General features: G+C 52.1%; 1 protein-coding gene across 4 annotated transcripts in view; it reads left to right on the top strand.

Moving 5' to 3' along the window:
* The first annotated feature begins 2,931 nt into the window (after positions 1–2,931).
* Positions 2,932–19,991, top strand: part of ATP2B4 (ATPase plasma membrane Ca2+ transporting 4) — a 96,804-nt gene continuing 79,744 nt past the window's right edge. For 3 of the 4 annotated variants that reach the window (XM_045982280.1, XM_045982284.1, XM_045982283.1), the window contains exon 1: positions 2,932–3,328. The gene's annotated coding sequence lies outside the window, so the exon portion shown is untranslated. Of the gene's footprint in view, positions 3,329–4,465; positions 4,575–19,991 lie in introns of those variants that run through there. The other variant, XM_045982281.1, reaches the window with a different exon arrangement.

The raw sequence follows: 19,991 nt of genomic DNA, 5'->3' as shown, positions 1-19,991 counted from the left end.
TGTGGGTAGACCGTAGCCCCCTCCCTCTTGCCATGGTTGGGGGAGGGGCACAACTCTACTGTCTTACATCTAGTGATTATTTCTATGGGTCGATTTATTTTTATCTGTTCTAGACCTCAAGCCTGCTACTGGAAGAAATAAGGCATGGAGGCTGCTAGGTTTCCAGAAAGCACAGGTTTTTGTGGCTGGCTCAGCAGCAGAGATTAGGCTAAAGACCCCTAAAGTCACCTTGACCCACCTCTCACATCCTCCTCTCTTGCCTCCACAAGGGCTGGGGGCTGGAATGGGGTGGGGGGTTCCTCTTCTCTCATCCCACCACCCCCACCTGGGCAGAGCCCTGGGCTCTGAGAGAAGGGAGGACCAGCCAGCCAGAGGTGGGACACACATGGGAGCCTCTTTGGCAACACCTCCCCCTACCAGAGCCTGTCTTCCCAAAACTCCCCAGGGAGTTTGAAGAGAGGATCTTGCCTTTCACATACTAACCAGCTAGGAACTGGTATCATGTCTCAGCCCCCACATGCCAGGCATCCGAAGGCGACTTCTCCTTTAATGGGACCACACATCTGGCCTAACTTGTTACTCCCCCAAGACAAGTTTACTGAACAGTTGGGCAATGCTTCCACGCACAGCCACTGCAGGCAAGCTTAAAATATACTTTAATACATTTAAAGCCCCATTCTGGAGACTGGCTTTCTCAGGATAAAGATGCAACTGACACTCATTGGGCTCTGAAATGTCAAGTTATGGCAATCCAGCAGGGAGCCCGACAAGCTGTTAAATCTGAAGCCTGCTCAGTGGAATCCTTTCCTTCCATTCCCATGTCTTCCCCAACAACCCATCTGGGCTCCTGAAGCTGACATTTGGGTAGGACTTCCCAAATTCTAACAAGGTACCATCCCTATCCCTGCCAGCAGGTCCTCCAGGGAAATGCCCTGGGGAGGGGGGTGGGAGGGACCCAAGAAGTTGGGAGGGGGCGGGGAGTGAATGAAAACCAACCTCACCCTTGGGTGAAGCTTGGAAAGAAGTCCATGGATGGGGGCGCCTGGGTGGCTCAGTGGGTTAAGCCTCTGTCTTCAGCTCAGGTCATGATCTCAGGGTCCTGGGATGGAGCCCCGCATTGGGCTCTCTGCTCGGCGGGGAGCCTGCGTCCCCCTTTCTCTCTGCCTGCCTCTCTGCCTACTTGTGATCTCTCTCTCTCTCTCTGTCAAATAAATAAATAAAATCTTTAATAAAAAAAAAAAAGTCCATGGATGGTTTCCATAGAAGGTGCTATGTGCTCCCCCTTCCCCTTGCAACCTTCTACCAGCTGGGCAGGAGAGAAGCAGCACAGGACAGGCAGAGGCTTATTTTGGACCTGGTTCCCCAGACGGATGGCACCAGACAGTCTCCATCTTGGGGAGCTCTAAGTTCTGTGCCCAGCATAACAAATCTAAAACAGTTTCCTTCTTTTTATCTGTTTAACTTTCCCTGGGGTCAGAAATAGGATGAGTATGAGTTCCTGAGATGCAGCAGGATAGGAAAGTAAAGAGAGGAGAAAAGGACCCAAATGTTAGGAAATCAGAGAGGATGCTAAGAGAAGGAAAGTAGACCCTAGAAGTCTAATTCACAAGTCTGTTTCTCCATGTGCGGATGGTTCTCCGTCCCGGGGCTTGGAGGACAGGATGCAAGGCAGGAGGGGGATGGTGTGAAGGGCTGTGTTAGGCTGAAAGGATCTAAGAGGCCTTTTCCTGAATCCCTGAAGTTCTGCTGGGTCACCTTTTCCACTGCACAGTTGACAGCCCTAACCTGTGAAGTATAGATCAACGTGCCTTCCAGAAGCACATGAATATGAATGAGTGGTGTGCTGAGGTAGGTGTGGGAATAGATCAGTCAATGCAAATTTGTTGTGGGAATCAGTGGACAGTACATGTTTGTACTTGAAAGCCACAATCAAAATCCAGGCAAAAGCTATGGGTGGCACTCTTGCACAATGCTGGTGGGGGTGTGGCTGTGGAGGCGTGATTAACCATTTATAGGTTGTGCATAAGTGTGCATGGATGCCCGAGTGAGGGCAAATGAACATGGAAATGTGTGTTGGAGCAGGACACAAGCACAGGAAAATTCATGGACTTTGGAGTCGGTCTGACTTAGCTTTGCATCCTGGCTCTGTCATTAACCAGGTGTATAACCTTGGGCCAGACACTGGTCCTCAATTTCCCCAACTCTGAAATGAGGATGATAATTAGTACCTGCCAAGATTGCCAGGAGCATAGGAAATAATACCGTGTATACAAGCTTTTCTGCCTTAGCCCACACATAGTAGGGCTCACAAGAAATCAGCTATTATCATGCACTGTGGATGGGCCCTGGTAGGTAAGGAGGCAAGAGCGAGCAAAATATGACCTAGGATCATGTGTGTGTGAAGTCTGGGTGAGGAGGTGCGGGCTAAGATTTGTGTGAAAGCAAAGCTGTGTACACGTGTGCATTCAAAGCAATTCCTTCTCCTCCAGGGAGCCCCCTATTGAGACAGGGGAAGGAGGGTGGAGGGCCAGTGGCCAAAGTGCAGCATACACCTTGGGTTTTGGGGTCCTGGGTCCAAGTGAGTAAGAGGGTGAGAGGCCCTTAGGAGCTGCAGGAAACCAACCCCGGCAGAAGCTTCCTTTTTTTCCCTCCACCCAGCAACGGTAGAATACCGCCACCCACATCCACTCCCCACCTCCACCCCCCACCCTACTTTCCTTCCCACAAGCGACAGCAAGGGCGGGGAGGAAATGAGAGAGAAGAGAGGATTCCTCCCCTCCATTTCTCCATTCCCCCTTAAGACAAACCAGGAAGCAGCGGCGGCTCGAAATCGGGCCACCTTAACAGTAGAGTAGTGGTCTGGCCTCCAGCCAAGCCCCACCTCCGTCCCAGCTCTCGCTCCTCCCCCTTCTCCGCCCTCAATGCTCCAGAGCTGGTGAGCAAGAGTCTGGCCGGAGTTGGCTGGAGCTGTTGCCATGACAAGCATTTTCTTAAGAGAGCTCTGCTGTTGAGACCGTCCAAAGCTGGGGGTTGAGGGGGAAAGCACGAACTTCCTGGGGAACCATCCCTCCGAGGAGAGCAAGGCCAGAGACACCGGTCCAGCACCCATTTTCTTCCCGGAACCTGAGCGGTCCTTCCCTTGGCCGGGGGAGGAGACTCAGCCCACTCCCCGGCGGTAGCTGGAAAGGCTAGAGAGCAAAGCCAGCATCAATAACGTGGTTGCCACACTGGGGAGACCAGTGGGTGGTCACCCCCATCCTACCCCATCCATGGAAACCCTGAGGGAGAGTCCCGCTTGGAGAAGCCTGGATCTTTGCTAGAAAGAGAGGTAGGCTTGCAGAGAATGAATTGACTCGCGATTTGCAAACTTTGTTTCTTTCTTTGCTCCCAATGGCTTCTAAAACTCCCTAGCATGTTTCTTGCCTAGCACGTTTCTTGCGACTGGGTTTGGAGTGTGTGTGTTTGTGTGTGTGCATGTGTGTCTGTGTGTGTGCACGCACAGATTTGTCACTGTATTTCCTAGATTCCGTTCTGAGAGACCGCGTAATCAAACAAGTGATTTCTTTCTCTTTTCCTAGTTTTTGTCATTCCTGGGCCGTGGTGGGTAGGGCGATGGAGAGACTGTCTTTCTCACACCCAAACTGCGCTTTTGGAAAAAGCATTTATTTCCCTCCCCCCTTGGCTTGGGAATGAGACGCAGAATGGAAAACTGTTGCAAAAATATTTTCCGCGTCTGTTCCCTTTCTCCAAAGCCCCAAAGAGAGATGGAAAAAAAAAAAAACTGAGTAAGAAATTTCCAACAGGAAGGAGGGCCTGCGATGAGGGACTGGGAGAGGGGCTCACTGGGGGCGGGGGGGGGGGGGCGGTGGAGGCCGGAGAAGTTGGGGGGTAGGGAGGGGGAGTGCACAAATTAAATTTCTTTAGCGTCGTGGAGAAACCTCAGCAGTTTCTCTGCCGCTTGCAAAACATCCTCAGACTTTCACGTCTATAATTAGCTGTGGAAAAAGCTGGGAGTTCCCTCGCCCCGCTGTTGTTGAGTGTGTGCGGAGCGTCAAGAACCAACTGTTTGAGTGTCTCTGAGGGCACCGCCCCACACATCTCTGGTCCCACAGGGGAGGAAAGAGCAGGGGGTGAAGTTGGAAAGTTTGCAGTTCCAGGGCTGGTGCCTGTGGGGCTGGTGAGCGTTGGACTGCCGGGGGTTGGTCACAGGCATCCTGGGGAGGGTCCCCAAGCGTCCTGAGCCACGGCGCCGTCTTGCAGAAGAGCTGGAAATGGGGCTGGGATGGTCCCTCCCGCTCTCCTGCACACGCTCGCTCCCTCACATACTTGGCTGGCTCTTGGGGTGGAGGAGGCCGGCTGGCACCCTCCCCAAGGCGAGGCCCGCCTCCCGCACTCCCGCGTCTCCGGAGGACCCACCGCTCTTCTCCAGCTGCGTGGGGGGGGGGGGGGGACGCGGGAGTGGCCTGCGCATCCCGAGAGCGAGTGGGCACTCTGCTGGTCAGAGGCACCTCCCCCGGGCATTCCTGCCGGACTTACAACAACTCGCAGACTCGGTGTCGGCGCCGGCTGGCCTGGTAGGGGGGATGTCGGATGGAGAAATCGCGGGCACGCAACTGCCGCGGCGGGGGAGGGGAAGTGAATCCCGGCTACAGCGCCATCTCCTCTGGGTGGGGTGTCTGGCAGGGAGGCTGCAGATCCTCCCCTCCCTTCTGGAGCTCCTCCCCAGAGCTGCCCCTTCTTGCCCTTCTTATTCCGAAGCCCCCCTCCAGCCCCCTCAGCGCCGGCCCTCTTTCCGTGGAAAAAGGGAAGAGATCAGAGTCATCCTAGGCTGGGACAAGCCGTGGAGGGGGCGCCTAGGCGGTTCAGGACGGGCTGGCTGGGGAAAGGTGAAGGAGGAGGGGGGCAGGAGGAGGGGGTGGCTCCAATGGCTTAGGTCGGGCTTGGCTAGGGGTGGTGGCCTGGGGAGCGGGCGCTGGGAGGTGGGTCCTGGACCTGAAGCTGACGGATCAGCGGGGTCGGTCTGGGGGAGGGGTGGGGGAAAGGAAGCACCTGCCTTCTGCCCCAGCTGGTTTGGTGGTGCCCCAGCTGATGGTAAAGGTGGGAGCTTACCAGCTGGGAAGAAGGAAGCAAAGGTCTGTTGGAGGAGAGATTAAATGGGGGCCCAGGGAGCAACAGGAACCAGTTTTTATTTTGAGGCGTTGGATGACTGATCTGACTGCACTCCAAGGCCAGGCAGCTTCTCCCTCCTTGTCTCCTGATGGAGAATGAAGTGAGGCCTTCCCCAATGGGCAAGGGACCCAAGACAGGATCCGTGCTCTTGTTCTGTAGGAAAGAGGGAGGGGGATCCATTTCTCCCCTCCTGCTGGGGAGCCCCATCTCCCTGCCACCATCTTGCTGAGGTTCAACCCGAAATCACCCCTCCCCCCGCGCGCCCTGCCTCCGCGGGGGCCCATAATCCCACCATCCCAGCGGCTGGCCTTCCTACTTTCAGTGCCCTGACTAGGGGTAGGTTCTGGTGGGTTCGGGGAGGGCTTGTCCCCGAGGAGCAGGTCCCTATCTAGCGCGCGCCGAGGCGCCGGATCTCCCATCCCCCGACCCAGCCGAGGCCTGGAGTCGCGGGGCGGGGGCGATGGGGGCACCTCTTTTTGGTTCCCGCCTGGGCGGCAGCAAACCCACAGCCCCCGGGCTCTTTACGGCCGGCGCCCCGCCCCGTCGCGGCCTCTCCCGCAGCTCGGCTCCGCCCCCCGGCGCTGCCTTCCCGCGAGTACTGCGCACGGGTGGCGCCGGAGCCGCAGAGCCCAGGTTTGCTGCGTCCCGGCCTGCGCTGAGCCTCCAGCCCCTCCCCGGCCCGCCGCCACCTCCGTGTCCCTGCCTGGATTCAAGGACAAGTTTGAATGCAAGGCTGGATCCAAGGAGACACAGTCTTAGCCCCGGGACACTCAGCACAGTACCTGACATGTTATAAGGTGCTTGGTCAACATTTGTTGAAAGAAGGAAGTGACATTTCGGGAGAGCCCCAGAATCGCCCCTCGTCGTCGGGGCTGATGCCTAGCTAGCCCTGTGGGCTTCAGTTCCCCTCCGCACAATGAAACGCCTGCGCCCGCTGTAACGGTGGGAGGGAGTGGGGTGGGAGGGAGTGGCTGAGTCAGATTTGCCCGATCTCTATGGTCTTTGGTGTCAGAACAAAGTCAAAACGGGAAGGCCCAGTCAAGGGCAGAAGGAGAGCAGTTAGTTTGCCGGGGGTCTGAGTGCTGGAAGAAGTCACGTGCTGTGGAGGAGAGGGTGGCGGTCCCTGAGCAATGATGCTGGGAGCCTCAGTCTTCCCCAGCCTGGGCTGGAGGATCTTCAGAGGAAGAGAGCCCCTGGGGCTACTGGCCCAGCCCGGACTCAGCTGCCACCTGTCAGCTACTCAACATTCCACGGGAAACTGCCTCTATTTCAAGAATTCAGCTGCTCCCAGTAATCCTCATGGGCCCTTTTCTCTTTTTGGTCTATGTTCTTGGTCTGGGACCCAGTGCCCAAAGACATGGATAAACTCTGCTTGTTTGGGGCCTTCCAGATCCATGAAGCTTTGTAAGGAGGAAAGAAGGGCGGTCATTCTGGCTCCCCAGGACCTTAAGGAGCGTGTTTGGCTTAGGTGTTTGACCCAGGTGTTCTGCCCAGGTGTTTGGTTTGACCTTGAAGAGGAATGCCAGACCCTGAGCCCTCACTGCTCTCCCTGGAGGAATTCTGCCCGTGCTTTGATGTCTTCCCCCAGCCTGCCCCTCAGACAGCACTCCCTTCCCAGCCCAGGTCCCTGCGCCTCCGACTTGATCCCCATCATCCCCAACTGGTATTTGGTCAGACTGGGAGGACATCCTTTCCCCTGCTTGTTTTCCCTTTCCCCTTTCTGTAGAGTGGGTCATAGAAAGGGAGCAGCCCCTGGGGCTGGAGTCCCCAAGGTTTGTGTGGAATGTTTTGTGCTTCCTCTCCCAACATCTCTCTTTGTCTCCTTTTTCCTCTTTCCCTGGTATGAGCCAGGCTTGCTCCACTGACTTATTTCCTCTGCACGTGTTAAAAGAGAAATGACAGGGACTTCTGGATTCTGCCTCCACCTTAAGCCAGCCCACTGCGGTCAGCCCACAGTCCTGTGGGAGGGAAACCAGGCAGGATCCAGTTAGGACCAGAGCCAAGGGCTCCTGGGCAGCACAGGAGCTCTTGGAGCCAAGTTGTGTTGGGGGGTGGGTGGGGGTGGGATGTGGAGAGACCAAAGGAGAGAAAAGGGAGGTGAGAATTTAGGCAGCAAGGGGCAAGGATCCCTCCTCTCTACTGCCTTCCCCACTCTAATTCCTCTCTGGCTGACGTCCTCAGCCCCATCCCTTCTCTGTGCTCTGATTTCCCAAGTGAAGTACAGAAAGCTCTAGAATAATTCAGGATGATGAACTGGGATGGCATCGGTGAGACCCCTTTGCCAGATCACTAGGGCAGGGGGAGTGGGAGGCAGTGTGTTTACTGGTGGGAGGTCAAGGACTCTCAACTAGAGGCTCGGGGAAACTCTCAGCTCAGAACACCTCTCCCAGGATCTACCTAGGTTGCAAAGTCAGTGCTAAAAGTGCAAACCGGTACAACTCCTAGAGAGGGCAAGCCAGCAGTATTTAACCAAACAGCATACGCATTTACCCAGCAGTCCTACTTCTAGGAACTTATCCAGAAAATGTACATTCACAGATACAAGAAGACATATGCACAAGGTGATTCTTTAAGGCATATTTGTAACAGGAAAGGAAATCACTGGAAGCTACCCAATGGCCATCTTTAACAGACTGGATGAATGAACAATAGCATATCCACTCAGTGGAGTACTATGCAGCCAAAAAAAGTAGGAGCTCCGTGAACTGATATGACGTGATTTCTAGCATATGTTAAATGGAAGATACAAGATGGAAAAGAGTCTGTGTAGTAGGCCACCTTTGCATCGAGAAAGCAAGAGAAATCAGAACAGTTTTTTGCAAACACACACACACACACACACACACACAAACACATACAAAGGTTAAACCCGAACTTAATTTAAATGGTTACCTATAGGGTGGGTGGGAACAAGGTAGAGGAGATAGAGATGGGAATGAAACTTTACTGTGACACTTTTTTAGACAGTTTTGGGTTTTAATATTTTAAATATTTTACATAGTCACCAGTTAAATTAGATCCCAGAGAAAGAAAACAGCAAACCCCAAAGCCAACCACAACAGAAATAATGAACCTAACTGAATGTCTGATTACTCGTCAAAGAAAATAATTAATTCAAGTAATTTTTTTGGTGTAATGCCTCGATGCTTAGTGGAATGTATATTCTCGGTATGAAAAGAACTACAAAAAAAATCTTGAACTTTATCATTGTGTTATTAGTCACGGTTGGTGTCAGAAATTAGAAACAATTTTTTGTTTATTATAGGATAGATCCAATGAGTAACCATATTGATAGCTTTGGAAATGAGGGTTTCACTATGGAAGAAGAGAGACAGAAATGCAGAACCGGGGAAGGTGAGGCAGAACCCTGTGATCCTTTAACTCCTAGGCCTATTCCCTGGAAGGGTCTAGAAGCAGTGCTACCCGGTAACGGTGAGCACATCTGGCGCCCAGATGTTTCTTTCTAAGGACTACTTCCCCCCACCAGAAAGCAGTGCTCCCTGGAGAAATGGCAGGTTCTAAGTGTGGGACTGGGGACGTACACGTGGATCATGTGAGGCCAGAAAGCTAGAACATGCTCATGGCCAAAGGACACCAGAGTTGGCTTCAGGAGGCTCCCCCACCCAGTGCAGTTTTGGGACACAGTGAGCCTTGAAAAGAATAAGAGTCGTAGATTGTGAGACACCGAATAAAAGATGCCACGGGTCCATTCTTACCGTTAAAGTGGAGCAGGGAGGGAAACCGCTTGGCACAAAGATGCCAGCTAAGGAAAGATGGCAGCACTGACAGAACTTGACATTTCCCAGTTTGCGGCCCCTCATGTAGTCGCCGGTTCGCGCCCGGCTTACTAATGAATGCTAAACCTGTTGCATGAAAGGCTGATCTCAGTGCCTGTCACCTCATGAATTACTTACTCGCTGCAAAATGAAACACCTGTCTTTGCGACGGGGACATTTAGCACTGATTACGCCTAATAACCAAATATCAGCCCTAGTGGGCCCATCCAGCCCGAATTCCTCCTGATGAGCTAGACGTCACCTGTGGTCTTGTCGAGAAGGCTGATCTGGAATCTAGTCGTGAGGAGACCAGAGGCAAATCTATAATGTGAGCCATTTCACATGACCGGGGACTGAGGCTTCAAAAAAGCGGACGTCGTTAGTAGAAAACGTTGAAATTGTGTGCCAAGGGAGAAGGACAGGAACGCAGAAGCCAGGCCAGGTGTAAAGAAGCTAAAGAAACATTATAACCAAAGGCCATGAATAAACCTTAAATGGATCTTGGGTTGAAAAAAAAAAAGACCATAAGAGACATTCTGGGACAGGTATGAGATGATACGTAATTATTTTAATACAGGTATGAGATGATATGTAATTATTAATTGTTGAAGATGTCACAGTGGTAATGAGAATGGTTTTGTAAGAGAATATTCTCATTCTTAGTATGCAAAAGTATTTAGGGGCCAAGGGTTTGCAGGTGATTGTCCAATGGTTCGGCAAAAATAGTACGGTGTGTGGGTATGTATGTGCATACAAAATAGTAGCAATTGGTGATTCTCAGTGAAGGGTCTGGAGTTGTTTATTGTACTATTTTTTTCAGTGTTTCAGTTTTGGAGTTTTTCTGATACTAAGCTGGGGAGACACGTCAATACCCAGGAAGGACCCCTTAGGTTCCCGGACTCCTCTCTCTCCTCTCCCAGGCTCCTGACCCACAGGACCACCCTTTCTCAGTTCCCCCAGCCCCATACAACACAGGGAGGGGCCTTCTGGACAGCGTGGTTTCCCCTGGGGGTCCTCATTTCTCCCTCGCTGCTGTCAGCACCGAGCTCTCTAAACTTCTGGGTAGGAGCAGCTGGGGCACAGTGGGTAGGCCAGCTGGGCCAGGGGCAACAGGTGGGGAGCAGGCATTTCCCCACCATGCTGTGGGCCAGCTGAGAAAGCGTAGGAGCTGCAGGCTTCCAGAATCATCCACCTCCTTTTTGGGGAGGGGTCCCAGGTTGGGAGAGGAGGAATCCACTGACGACCCCAAGGCTGTTTCTAACCAGCCTTTTGTATCCCTTCTGAATTCTGTAATTTGGTGATTCTGAAAGAAGCTGGCAGTGCCTGCCCTAAGCCTTCATGCTTGGGCTAAGCAAGGCCTTCTGGGCCCATGCCCCCCCCCCCCGCCCCCCCCCCCCACCCTCCTTGGCAGGGACCTGTAAACCCGCTGCACTGTCAGTGACCCAGATCATCACCGTGCTATCCACCCCCGCCTTTCCAGCCTGGTCCCAGCTCTGGAGAGAGATCAGGTTTCCAGGACTGCCATTCTCTCTCTGTGTGTCTCTCTCTCCCCTCCCTGGAAACCCTGGCATGACTCAGGGCTCTTTTCATGCAGGAGAGGGCTATCGATCCCTTAGTCAATTCCCCTTCTGTCTTGCTGGGGAGCCTGTAAGAGCACGAGCCAGGAAGTTGAAAGGGGGCAGACAGGGCAGAGTTTGTCCTCGGGTGCTGCCACGCCTGCCAGAAGAGCATGGGACTGGGAGTCAGAAAACTGGTGATCTGGCCCCTTCCCTTCTGTGTGACCTTGACTAAGGCGGTGATGTCTCTGGGCCTTTGTCTCCCCCGCTGTAAAATGAAACCAGGCTTGGTTGGACAAGGGCATTTCTGATTCAAGGCTCCTTTTCTACAAAGGGGTAAAATTCTCAATGCCCAAACCAAACTCTTTTTAACTTAGGGCCTGGCACAATGTAGCACAGCAGCCTGTAGCCAAGTTGAGTCCTTCTATCAGGATGACCAGAGGTAAGGAGTCGTAAAGGAATCTGTCCTGGGGACAGCCATTCTTGAAGTTCAGGAGTAGGACAGGTTCTAAGACTCCCCACCTCACCTGCCTGGACGGTGGATTAAGACGTATCTATGCTGTACCTTTCAAAGCCACAATTCTGCTCTGTCCTAAGCCAGAAACGAAGGAAGATCAGTTAGAGATACAGAAGGTCCAAGCCTTTCAGGGGTTTACTCTCTCCTAGGGGACATGACATCCCCAGAGGTATGCGACTGAACCACGAACCATATGAAATTGCCGAGATGCAACCACTTTTGACCGATAAAAGGCAATTTCATATGGTGCAGCCTCGTAGGAATGTTAGCAGTTATTGGAAATCACTGAGTGCACTCTGTGCTGTGAGATAGATGTTTTCATCTGAACCGTGTGGCAGGTTTGGAGAAATTTGGCCACCTGCTGGGCCAGCCTGCCCTCCCTCTCAATCCAGACTTTTGGCCTTGGAGGTAGACACATCAGCCAAACCCTTGTCCGAACTCTGGCCGAGATTCCAACATTAGCCTTTCTTCGTAACTGACCAGGTCAGCTGCCCATGGGGGAGAAAGGGGAGTGCCGTCCATCCACAGCCCACTATTACTCTGCCCCGAATGCCCTGCCTCATGTCTTGGGAGCTGAGGCTGGACAAAAGTCAGAAAGGAGCAAATCAGAAGTACCCACTCTATTCTTCATCTCCCTGCTCCCCCAGTCTGGTGGCAGACAAGAGCAGGATCGCACACTTGAAGCCTCATCTGGCCCAGGACACTTGACCCAGTGATGCTTGGTCTACAGGGTACTAGTGGGAATTTCGCAGGGCTCATCTGGAATTATTCTTGGAGGAGGTGAGTGCCAGATGGGATCTGAATGGGGAGAGAGCATAGATTTGATGGAGTTGAGGTTGGGGGAGGGGAGGTTGGTTAGGAAGTAGAGCTGGGCTGCTGCATGTGGCTGAGGGCAGAGGACACTGAGCATCCTGGAGAGTCCAATGCTGTCTATTGCCCACCCACCACCCCCAGGCCCCCCACCCCCCGCTGGAATGGCTCCAGCCTTTGTCTGAGCCAGTACCCGGGTCGCAGTCAGGATGGCATCTGGCCTCAGTAGCAGCCCTCTGCATGCATGCTCTCCTCATGCTTGTGGACCATTAGGATGATTTTTTTGATGTTTCCTCCCTGCCTTCTGTACCACAGCCTTCTTTGTGGGACACACTCAGATGATGTCTGTTAGCATGCTAGGACGGACACAGCTGGCACCCACATTTCCAGGGGCTCCCTTGACCTTGGTGCAAGTTACCAGGCTTGGGCTGGAGGGCAGAGTGGATTATTCATGTTACTGAGCCAGGGCATTCGAGATGGACAGAGTTGGGGAAATGGGGCCATCGCCCTCTTTGACAAGAGAGAAAACTGAAACCCGGAGACTTACTCACCCAAGGATACCTAGTGAGTTTGATAGTTTGAGGCCATGCCTGAACTAGATCCCACTTCTCCCCACTCCAGGTCTGTGGCTGGGCCCCTGACCCCATCAGTGCCATACGTGTGACCCAGATCAACGCCCAACCTCCTCACTACCCAGTCTCTCTACCCAAGTCACAGGGAGGACCAGCCCGGCCCCCAAGGATGGCGTGTAGTAGCATGGTGAGGTCATGTGTTAGAAGCACTTTGGAAAATGTCAGAAACCATAAAAGCCTGTGCCATGATTGTTATTGTTTCTGCTTTTCTTAACAATCAAGGTCATTAACACTGAAGAAAATGCAAAGGAGAAGCACTTGTTGGCCCCACCCTCATCACTGTGGTGCTCCTAATGGAGCTAGGTTTCCTCTCTTGGAACTTTCTGCGGCTCCTCCCAGAGAGTGGGCCTGGAGCTGGGAGAAGCAAGGTGATTGAGAGGAGGAGCCGAAGGCCTGGGGAGGGGTGGGCAGAACCTTCCGCCTGTCTGGATAACCCTGGCCCTTCCCTTTCCACAGGGTGTACCATCTCTGAAAAGTCAGAGGAAGTGTGCAGGGGAAGCCCTCTGATCTCCCCCTCTGCTGGGTTGGCTACAGAGCTCTTGATTTGGGGGCTAAGAGTCAGCAGATTGGGGCCACTGTCGTGTGACACACAGCACAGGCTGATGTGATCATCAGGCCAATCTGTCATTCATTTGCTTGTTTGTTTATTCATTTGTTCTTTCAACAAACATGACGTGAGCACAAACTGTATGCCAGGCACTACGTTAGGATTTGGGGAGAAGTCATGTCCAGGACGCAGAGTGGCTAAGAATCACTCCTCTCCGCTCAAGGACAAGTGTCCTGAGCCTGGGGGCCCATAGCAAGCCCTGAATGGCACAGTGTTCCAGAGAACTTGAATTTGTGTCCGTGGAGAGCGGGAAAAGAAAACCTCTGACCTCAGAAACATAAGGCCTAGATTCCATACATCATTGAGCTGAGAGGGGCCTTGGAGACCCCTGCAGGGCAGCCCCATGTTACCTATGGACTTCTGGCCAGATGGTGAAGGCTGTGCCCTTGTCCATTACTAGAGGAAGCCATCTCCCGGGCCAGGGTGCAGTGCGGAGGCTGGGCATCCGTCTAGCCCGCTGTATCAATCCTTAGCCTGCCCTCCACACCCGCACCGTGTTGTCTGAGTTTGCAATCCCTTGCTTACATCCAGGAGCCCCTGAGCTGGACTAGGCAGAGCCGTTCCATTGCTGGGATGCCCAGAAAGGATCTGAATGAGACCTTGGAATGAAAACAGACTTCCCAGAGAAACCCTCCAGTTTCTCCTCCAATCCTGACTTCCCATTTCAGCTCTTCTCCCCTACGTTCCGGAGACACTGTGGTATCACCAGATAAAAGAGTGGATGTAGATTTGGTTGGTACCTATGACGCAGATCGTTTTTGAACTTCAATGTTCCCCTCTATAACGTGTATATATTATGACCTTTCCTGATCTGCCCTATAGGGTGTTGTGATGGACAAATGAAATGCAGTGGGGGAAAGCCTGGCGTACACACTGAAGGGCTGGGGATGTCCCAGTGCTAGATAAGCATAAGGCTTCGTATCCCAGGGCCTCCCCTCATTCCCCACTGCTCCTTCCGTCCTTCCTTCCTCCTTCCTTCCTTTCTTTCTTTCTTTTTTAAGATTTTATTATTCATTTACAGAGAGAGCGCAGGGGGAGGGGCAGAGGGAGACGGAGAGAGAGAGAAAGAGAGCATCCCAAGCGGACCCCGCACTGAGCGCTGAACCTGACTCAGGGCTCGAGATCATGAACTGAGCCCAAATCAAGAGTCGGATGCTTAACTGCCTGAGCCCCCCTGGGTGTTGCCACTGCTCATTTCCATTCCTTCTGTCTGCTGCCCAGCGCCTTAATGCTACTACGTAGCATATCCTTCTCTGTTCTCTCACTGCCCGCTCGGGACGCTGCTCTCCCTGAGTCCTCCTTGCTTGCCAAGATCAAGCCCCAACACAACATGAGTTGTGTCTTCAACAATAGCGACAGCAGCAGAAATGATAGTCCTACACACCATTCATTCATTAGGAGCTAGATCCTAGGGTTCTCGCAGGTAATATTTGCAACAAGCAGTCAAGTCTTCGTTTTACAGATTCATGAAGGTATTCATAGAGCGTAAGGCTGAGGTCCAACCCTAGCCAAAAGCATACATAGATTTCCTCTCTCCATTGCCGAGTGAGTGACTGACTGGTTGACAAGAACATGGGGAGATTCGACAGCATTTATCGAATGTCAGCTAAATGCCAGCTGCTTTCACATTATGTCACAACAACCACCTTCTGAGGCAGGTACAGGATTCGTCTTCTAGTTCATCTGATTACAAAGCAGGAAAAAAGGGGGGCTTTATTAGAAGTTTATAAAGAAATATCACAGACCTTGTAGGGGAAAGTGTAGCCCCCCTGGGCGGGCGTTTCTCTCTGGGGTTGTGCCCTCCCTTCTCTGCTCCCTTGTCTGCAGGCATGGCACCCACTGTGGTCAACCCAGGCAGCACGGCCAGCCTCCGAATCCATATGACCTTCCTACATAGCTCTCCAAGTAGATGAACAGAGTCGCTCAGTCCGAAGAGATGCCAAGAGATGCTGATTCCAGCTTAGGTCCTGTGTCCACCCTTGCCCCAGTGATCTGTGGCCTAGGTCCCGTGTCTGTCCCGGCGCCAGTGATCTGTGGCCTGCTGGAGGGAAGTGGGGAGGAATAAGATGTGGCCACCCAGGCCTCTCCCTTCAACAGTGGCTCTAGGAAGGAGCAGATATTTCTAGAGGGGACATTCTTTGACCTCACGTAGTGGATTCAAACCCAAATACTCTCTTCACCACACCAAACAGTGTCCAGGACATTGTAGAGAAGAGGCCCTGGTCTCAGCCTCTAAACAGAGGACATGTGATTCTGTTGTCCCAGAATCTGGGGTCCAGCTAGGAGGCCTAGAAAAATAAGATCAGCATTTGTGAATCCTGCTATATGCCAGGCATTGCATATATATGATCTTTTTTTTTTAAGCTTTTACTTTGGTGGCGCCTGGGTGGCTCAGTTGGTTAAGCATCCGACTCTTGGTTTCAGCTCAGGTCTTGATCTCAGGGTCAAGTGTTGGTCTCCATGGGCATGGAACCCACTTAAAAAAAAAAAAAAAAGATTTTATTTTTAAGTAATCTCTACACCTAACATGGGGTTCAAACTCATGACCCCTAGATGGAGAGCCAAATGTTCTACTGACTGAAGCAGGCAGGCACCACCCCCCTTTTTTGCATATACATTATTTTTAATCCTTACAGCACTACTAGGACATGCTATTGTCCCAACTTTTTTTTTTTTTTTTAAGATTTTATTTGTTTGACACAGAGAGAGAGAGAGATCACAAGTAGGCTGGGAGGCAGGCAGAGAGAGAGGGGGAAGAGGCTCCCCGCTGAGCAGACAGCCCAATGCGGGCCTCGATCCCAGGACCCTGAGATCATGACCTGAGCCAAAGGCAGAGGCTTAACCCACTGAGCCACTCAGGCGCCCCATATTGTCCCAATTTTAGAGGTAAGAAAGCTGACACCCAGTGAGTTAAGTAGCTCGCCCAGAGATCTTCTGGACTGATCTCTGACCCAGGCCTGTCTGACACTGAGACTCATATCTTTTCTCTCCTGCACCATGGCCTCCCACAAAAAGGACTGTTTTACCTTGATTCTGCTGGAATATACACTCCATGAGGGCAAGGTTCTTCTCTTTGTTCCCCACTGTTTCCTAGGCAGCCGGAACAGTACCTGGCACGTAGGAAGGACTCAGGGAAATTTTGAGTGGATTTTGCTTTGGTATCTTCTGTACTCCTGGGCTTCCCATGGTCAGAAGACAAAAGGGTAATAATATTTTAACCCCTGGAGAATGACCCACCGGGAGTGCCCCTGATCCCCACTCCGCTTCCACAGTCCTTGTTGATAGGGGACATTAGGAGCCGTCCCTCAGTGTGGAGGAGACCAAAGAAACCTATGGTCCTGGAACCTTCTCTATTTCCTGGCAAACATATCTGACCTAAGAAACTTCGTCTTGTGAGGGGAGGAGGGGAAAGGTTTCCCTGACACTGGAAAATCTGTTTTCTGGAACTAGGAAATGAATGCCAAGTTCCTCGATGGCTAGAGAAAAGAATGCTAATTTCCATTAGGTTTTCAGTCCCAGGGGTCAGAGTTTACCAAATTCTGGATCTCTACCCACACCCCTCTCTACGGCAATGCAATGCTCTGTGTTCTCCGTCATCCCGTCAGCATTCCCAGTCCCAGCAGCATGGTACCGTACAAGGATTTGGGAGCAACCAATGGAACTAGGTTCAAGTCTGCCTGGGCACCTGTGTGCCCATGAACACATCACTTGACCTTCTGGACTCAATCCTCTCATGTTCCAAGCTACTGGCACAGCTTAAGTGTTCACCACATTTTCAGTTTTCCTCTTCCAGATCTTCATTTCTCTCTCTTCTCCATGGATCCTGCCATGAGCCTGCCTACCTGCTTCCTGCTAACCTTTGGGCTCAGTACATTTACAGAAGGATAATAGCCCATTATCCACCAGTAACCGAAAAGCCCAGACGCCCCAGCCTCCTGCAACTGTCCACCCAGGGCCCCACGGGGGCCAAGCCCATGGGTTGGGTTCCAGTTCCATCATTGCCCATGACAGGTGACCCTCCAGGGATGTGCTGGAAATTTGTGCATCCACAGTCCTGGAAAAGAAGACAGAATGGCAGCAACCAGTCTTACCTTGTGGGCTCCGCCCTGCATTCCTCCCTTGGAAGTAGACGCCGTAAAAGCCAGTGCTGGGAAATCCCTTGTCGATAGAGGGAGCCAGGCTGAGTCACGCCATGACCCAGGGATGTCATTACTCTTTGTTCACCCAGGTCAGCTACCCGCTGCCGTTGGAATTGAGCAGTACCCCTTGATAAACGGGCAGGAAAGTCCCAGTCAGGGAGCCCCCCTCCCCTCTCCCCAACACACACCCACACAGAAAACTCTAGCAGGGATAAGGTGGCAACTCGGCCAAGGTAGTACAGAAGGCAGAACTTGCCTTCCCTGAGCAGGGAGGGGCTTAGCACCGAGCAGCTGGGTTGGGTCCCAGTTCTCTCTCCTGCTTCCTATGGATCGCTTAAGTGTTCCAGGTCCTCTGGGAGTGGGGGCCGTGCTTCAATCCCCTCCCAGTTTCTCAAGGATGGCAACCAGTAATGGAAGATGCTTTCAGAGGAAAGGAGGGTGTGAATTTGAGCCAGGAGTTCATGTGAGCGGGCCCATGGCGGCGTGGTTGGCGGGCTACGTACGTCAGCTGGCCGGTGCTGGCAACAGCGTCAGCCGAGCCCACTCACAGCCTGTGAGCCGCTTGGGAGGAGGGATGGTTCCTTAGTCATCCCTGAACACCCAGTGTTTAGCACAGCGCTGGGTTCATAGGACGATCAGCACTAAATGTTGAGTGGATGGATGAATAACTAGATAAACAAATAGAAATTTTTCATTAAACAAGAGTCGAGATTGTGGCCAAGTTTACCTTCTTCCTTCCAGGGTCACCATCCCTGTTCCACACTTCCTTCGTCTGTGCCCTAGACCAAGGCTTCCCGCTGCCCGGAGGGGCACCTAGAGCTATGGGTTCTAGATTAGGAGTGGGGAGACCTGGGATTCGAACCATTCGAGTTGCCTTATCACGTTTGGGAAATTACTGAGCCTATCGTTCCAGGCTTTAGTTTGCTCACGGATGACCTGAGCAGTCTGACCTTGATGTTTTTCAAGGACATTTCGACTCGCAAATATCTGCCTCCTCCTACCAAACAAGCCTGTGGATTAATGAGAATTGGTTACCAACATTTGAAAATCTGAAGATTTCACATAGAAATGCAGGTTTCTTGCTTTGTCTCAGAAGTGACAAGCGCTGACTCCATGGGCCCTCTCTCTCTCAGGGCAACAGTTAGCAGGAGCCGACTAGCCGCTGTCCTACTCAAACAAGTGTCTGCCGGGTTCTTTCTCCCCCTGTCACCTACTACTCACCCTGCTTCACTTACTTTTGTGCCTGCCTGGTCCCTTAGGCATTTGAATTTGCAAACCTAGAATGAGAAAAATGAAACTTGTAAGTGTGGCGGCAAGGGCCCCTAGGATGGGGTGACAACCCTGGGTGGGGGCAGTGTCTCGTGCTCGGAGCGTCTCGTGCTCGGCTGGGCTTAGGTGGCAGAGACAAGGGGCTACTTCCTGGGGAGTGGGGTGATGGGTGTGTGAACAGAAACAGGAGCCAGTGCCCCGGGACACTTTGCTTAGGGACTTGGTGGCCCCAGAATTGTCAAGCCAAGCTGCGTCTCCCCCTCCTTGACCCATGCCGGGAGTGTAATTCTCTGTAACTGTGTAAATATACCTCTGTGGCCACTGTTTCAAAGTGGGAAGAAGGCTGGGGCTCCATTTCAGAATTTTGGCCATGGCTGTAATTCCCTTTTTGCTCCTCTCTGCTGTCCAACGCCCCCTGGTATCTTTGGCACGAAGCGGGGCAGGGCATCGGAAGACCAAACTGTTTCAGTGTCACGTGAGGCGCTCCAGGATCGCAGCTGCACGGGGATAAGTGGGGTGCACAGTCTCCCCTAGCTAGGCTCTCTCCTGCGCCACTGCAGTGAACAGCTGCCCGCCAGAGCTCCCCAGGGCAGGCCCAGTCCGGGGTCCCGATCCCAAAGTCCCCTATCTACTGGCAGCTAACATGTGCCCCTGTTGAAGTCAGGGCTGTTTCCCAGGCAGCTCTGCCTCTGTGACCTTAACCAGGGAGCACATCCCGGACTTACGCACCCACTGAGTCTTTTCTTTGTACTTTCCGCTTTGTACGCTTTTCTTTAGCGTGTGACTTTTAGTTTGATCAATTACTCCATGGTCTGGACTAGTCTTGTGTACATGTGTGTTTTGTTCTTAAAAAAAAAAAGTCTCTATTTCCTTTCCCCTGCCAGGTATTACTCATAGTCATCATGCCTCACTGGACACCTTCCGTACGGACAGGACATATCTAAACTCCAGTGTGCATGACAATTATGCTTGTCCTAGTCACTTTCAGAGACACGGCAGGTTCAGGCGGGCTTTTGTTGTTTTCCTAGTGTCCCTTCATCCAGGTGGTGCCTATTGAGAGAAATAGTTCGTTATGTTTTTATAGATTCTACCCTCCCCACTCCCGAATAACAGGAATGCGTAAAACTCTCGAATATTTACTGCGTACTAACTTTATATTAGGCACCCATACCAAATGTTGAAATTGCATGACCTCCTTTTCCTCCTCAGGGCAATTCTGTGAGGAAGGTGTCATTCCTATTCTCCCTTTTTCAGAGAAGAAACTGAGGCTCAGAGAGATGAAATATTTTATCTAAGGTGCCATAGCTACTAAGTGGAGGATTTAGAATTCAAACCATGCCTCTCAAATTCCAGAGTCTGAGCTGTACTGCTTCAGTACAAGATCGTTCTAGAAAGTTTGGAAAATTCAGAAAAGCAAAAAAGAAAAAATAAGACATCCATAAGTCTAGAGATAACTGTTAACATTTTGGTGTATTCTCTAGTATTCTTGTAAATCTATAGGTGAGCATATCCATAT

The sequence above is a fragment of the Meles meles genome, chromosome 17 (genome assembly GCF_922984935.1).
Source record: "Meles meles chromosome 17, mMelMel3.1 paternal haplotype, whole genome shotgun sequence".
NCBI classification, from domain to species: Eukaryota; Metazoa; Chordata; class Mammalia; order Carnivora; family Mustelidae; genus Meles; species Meles meles.
Note: the sequence above shows the minus strand (reverse complement) of the source record. Positions and strands in the feature narration are given on the sequence as shown.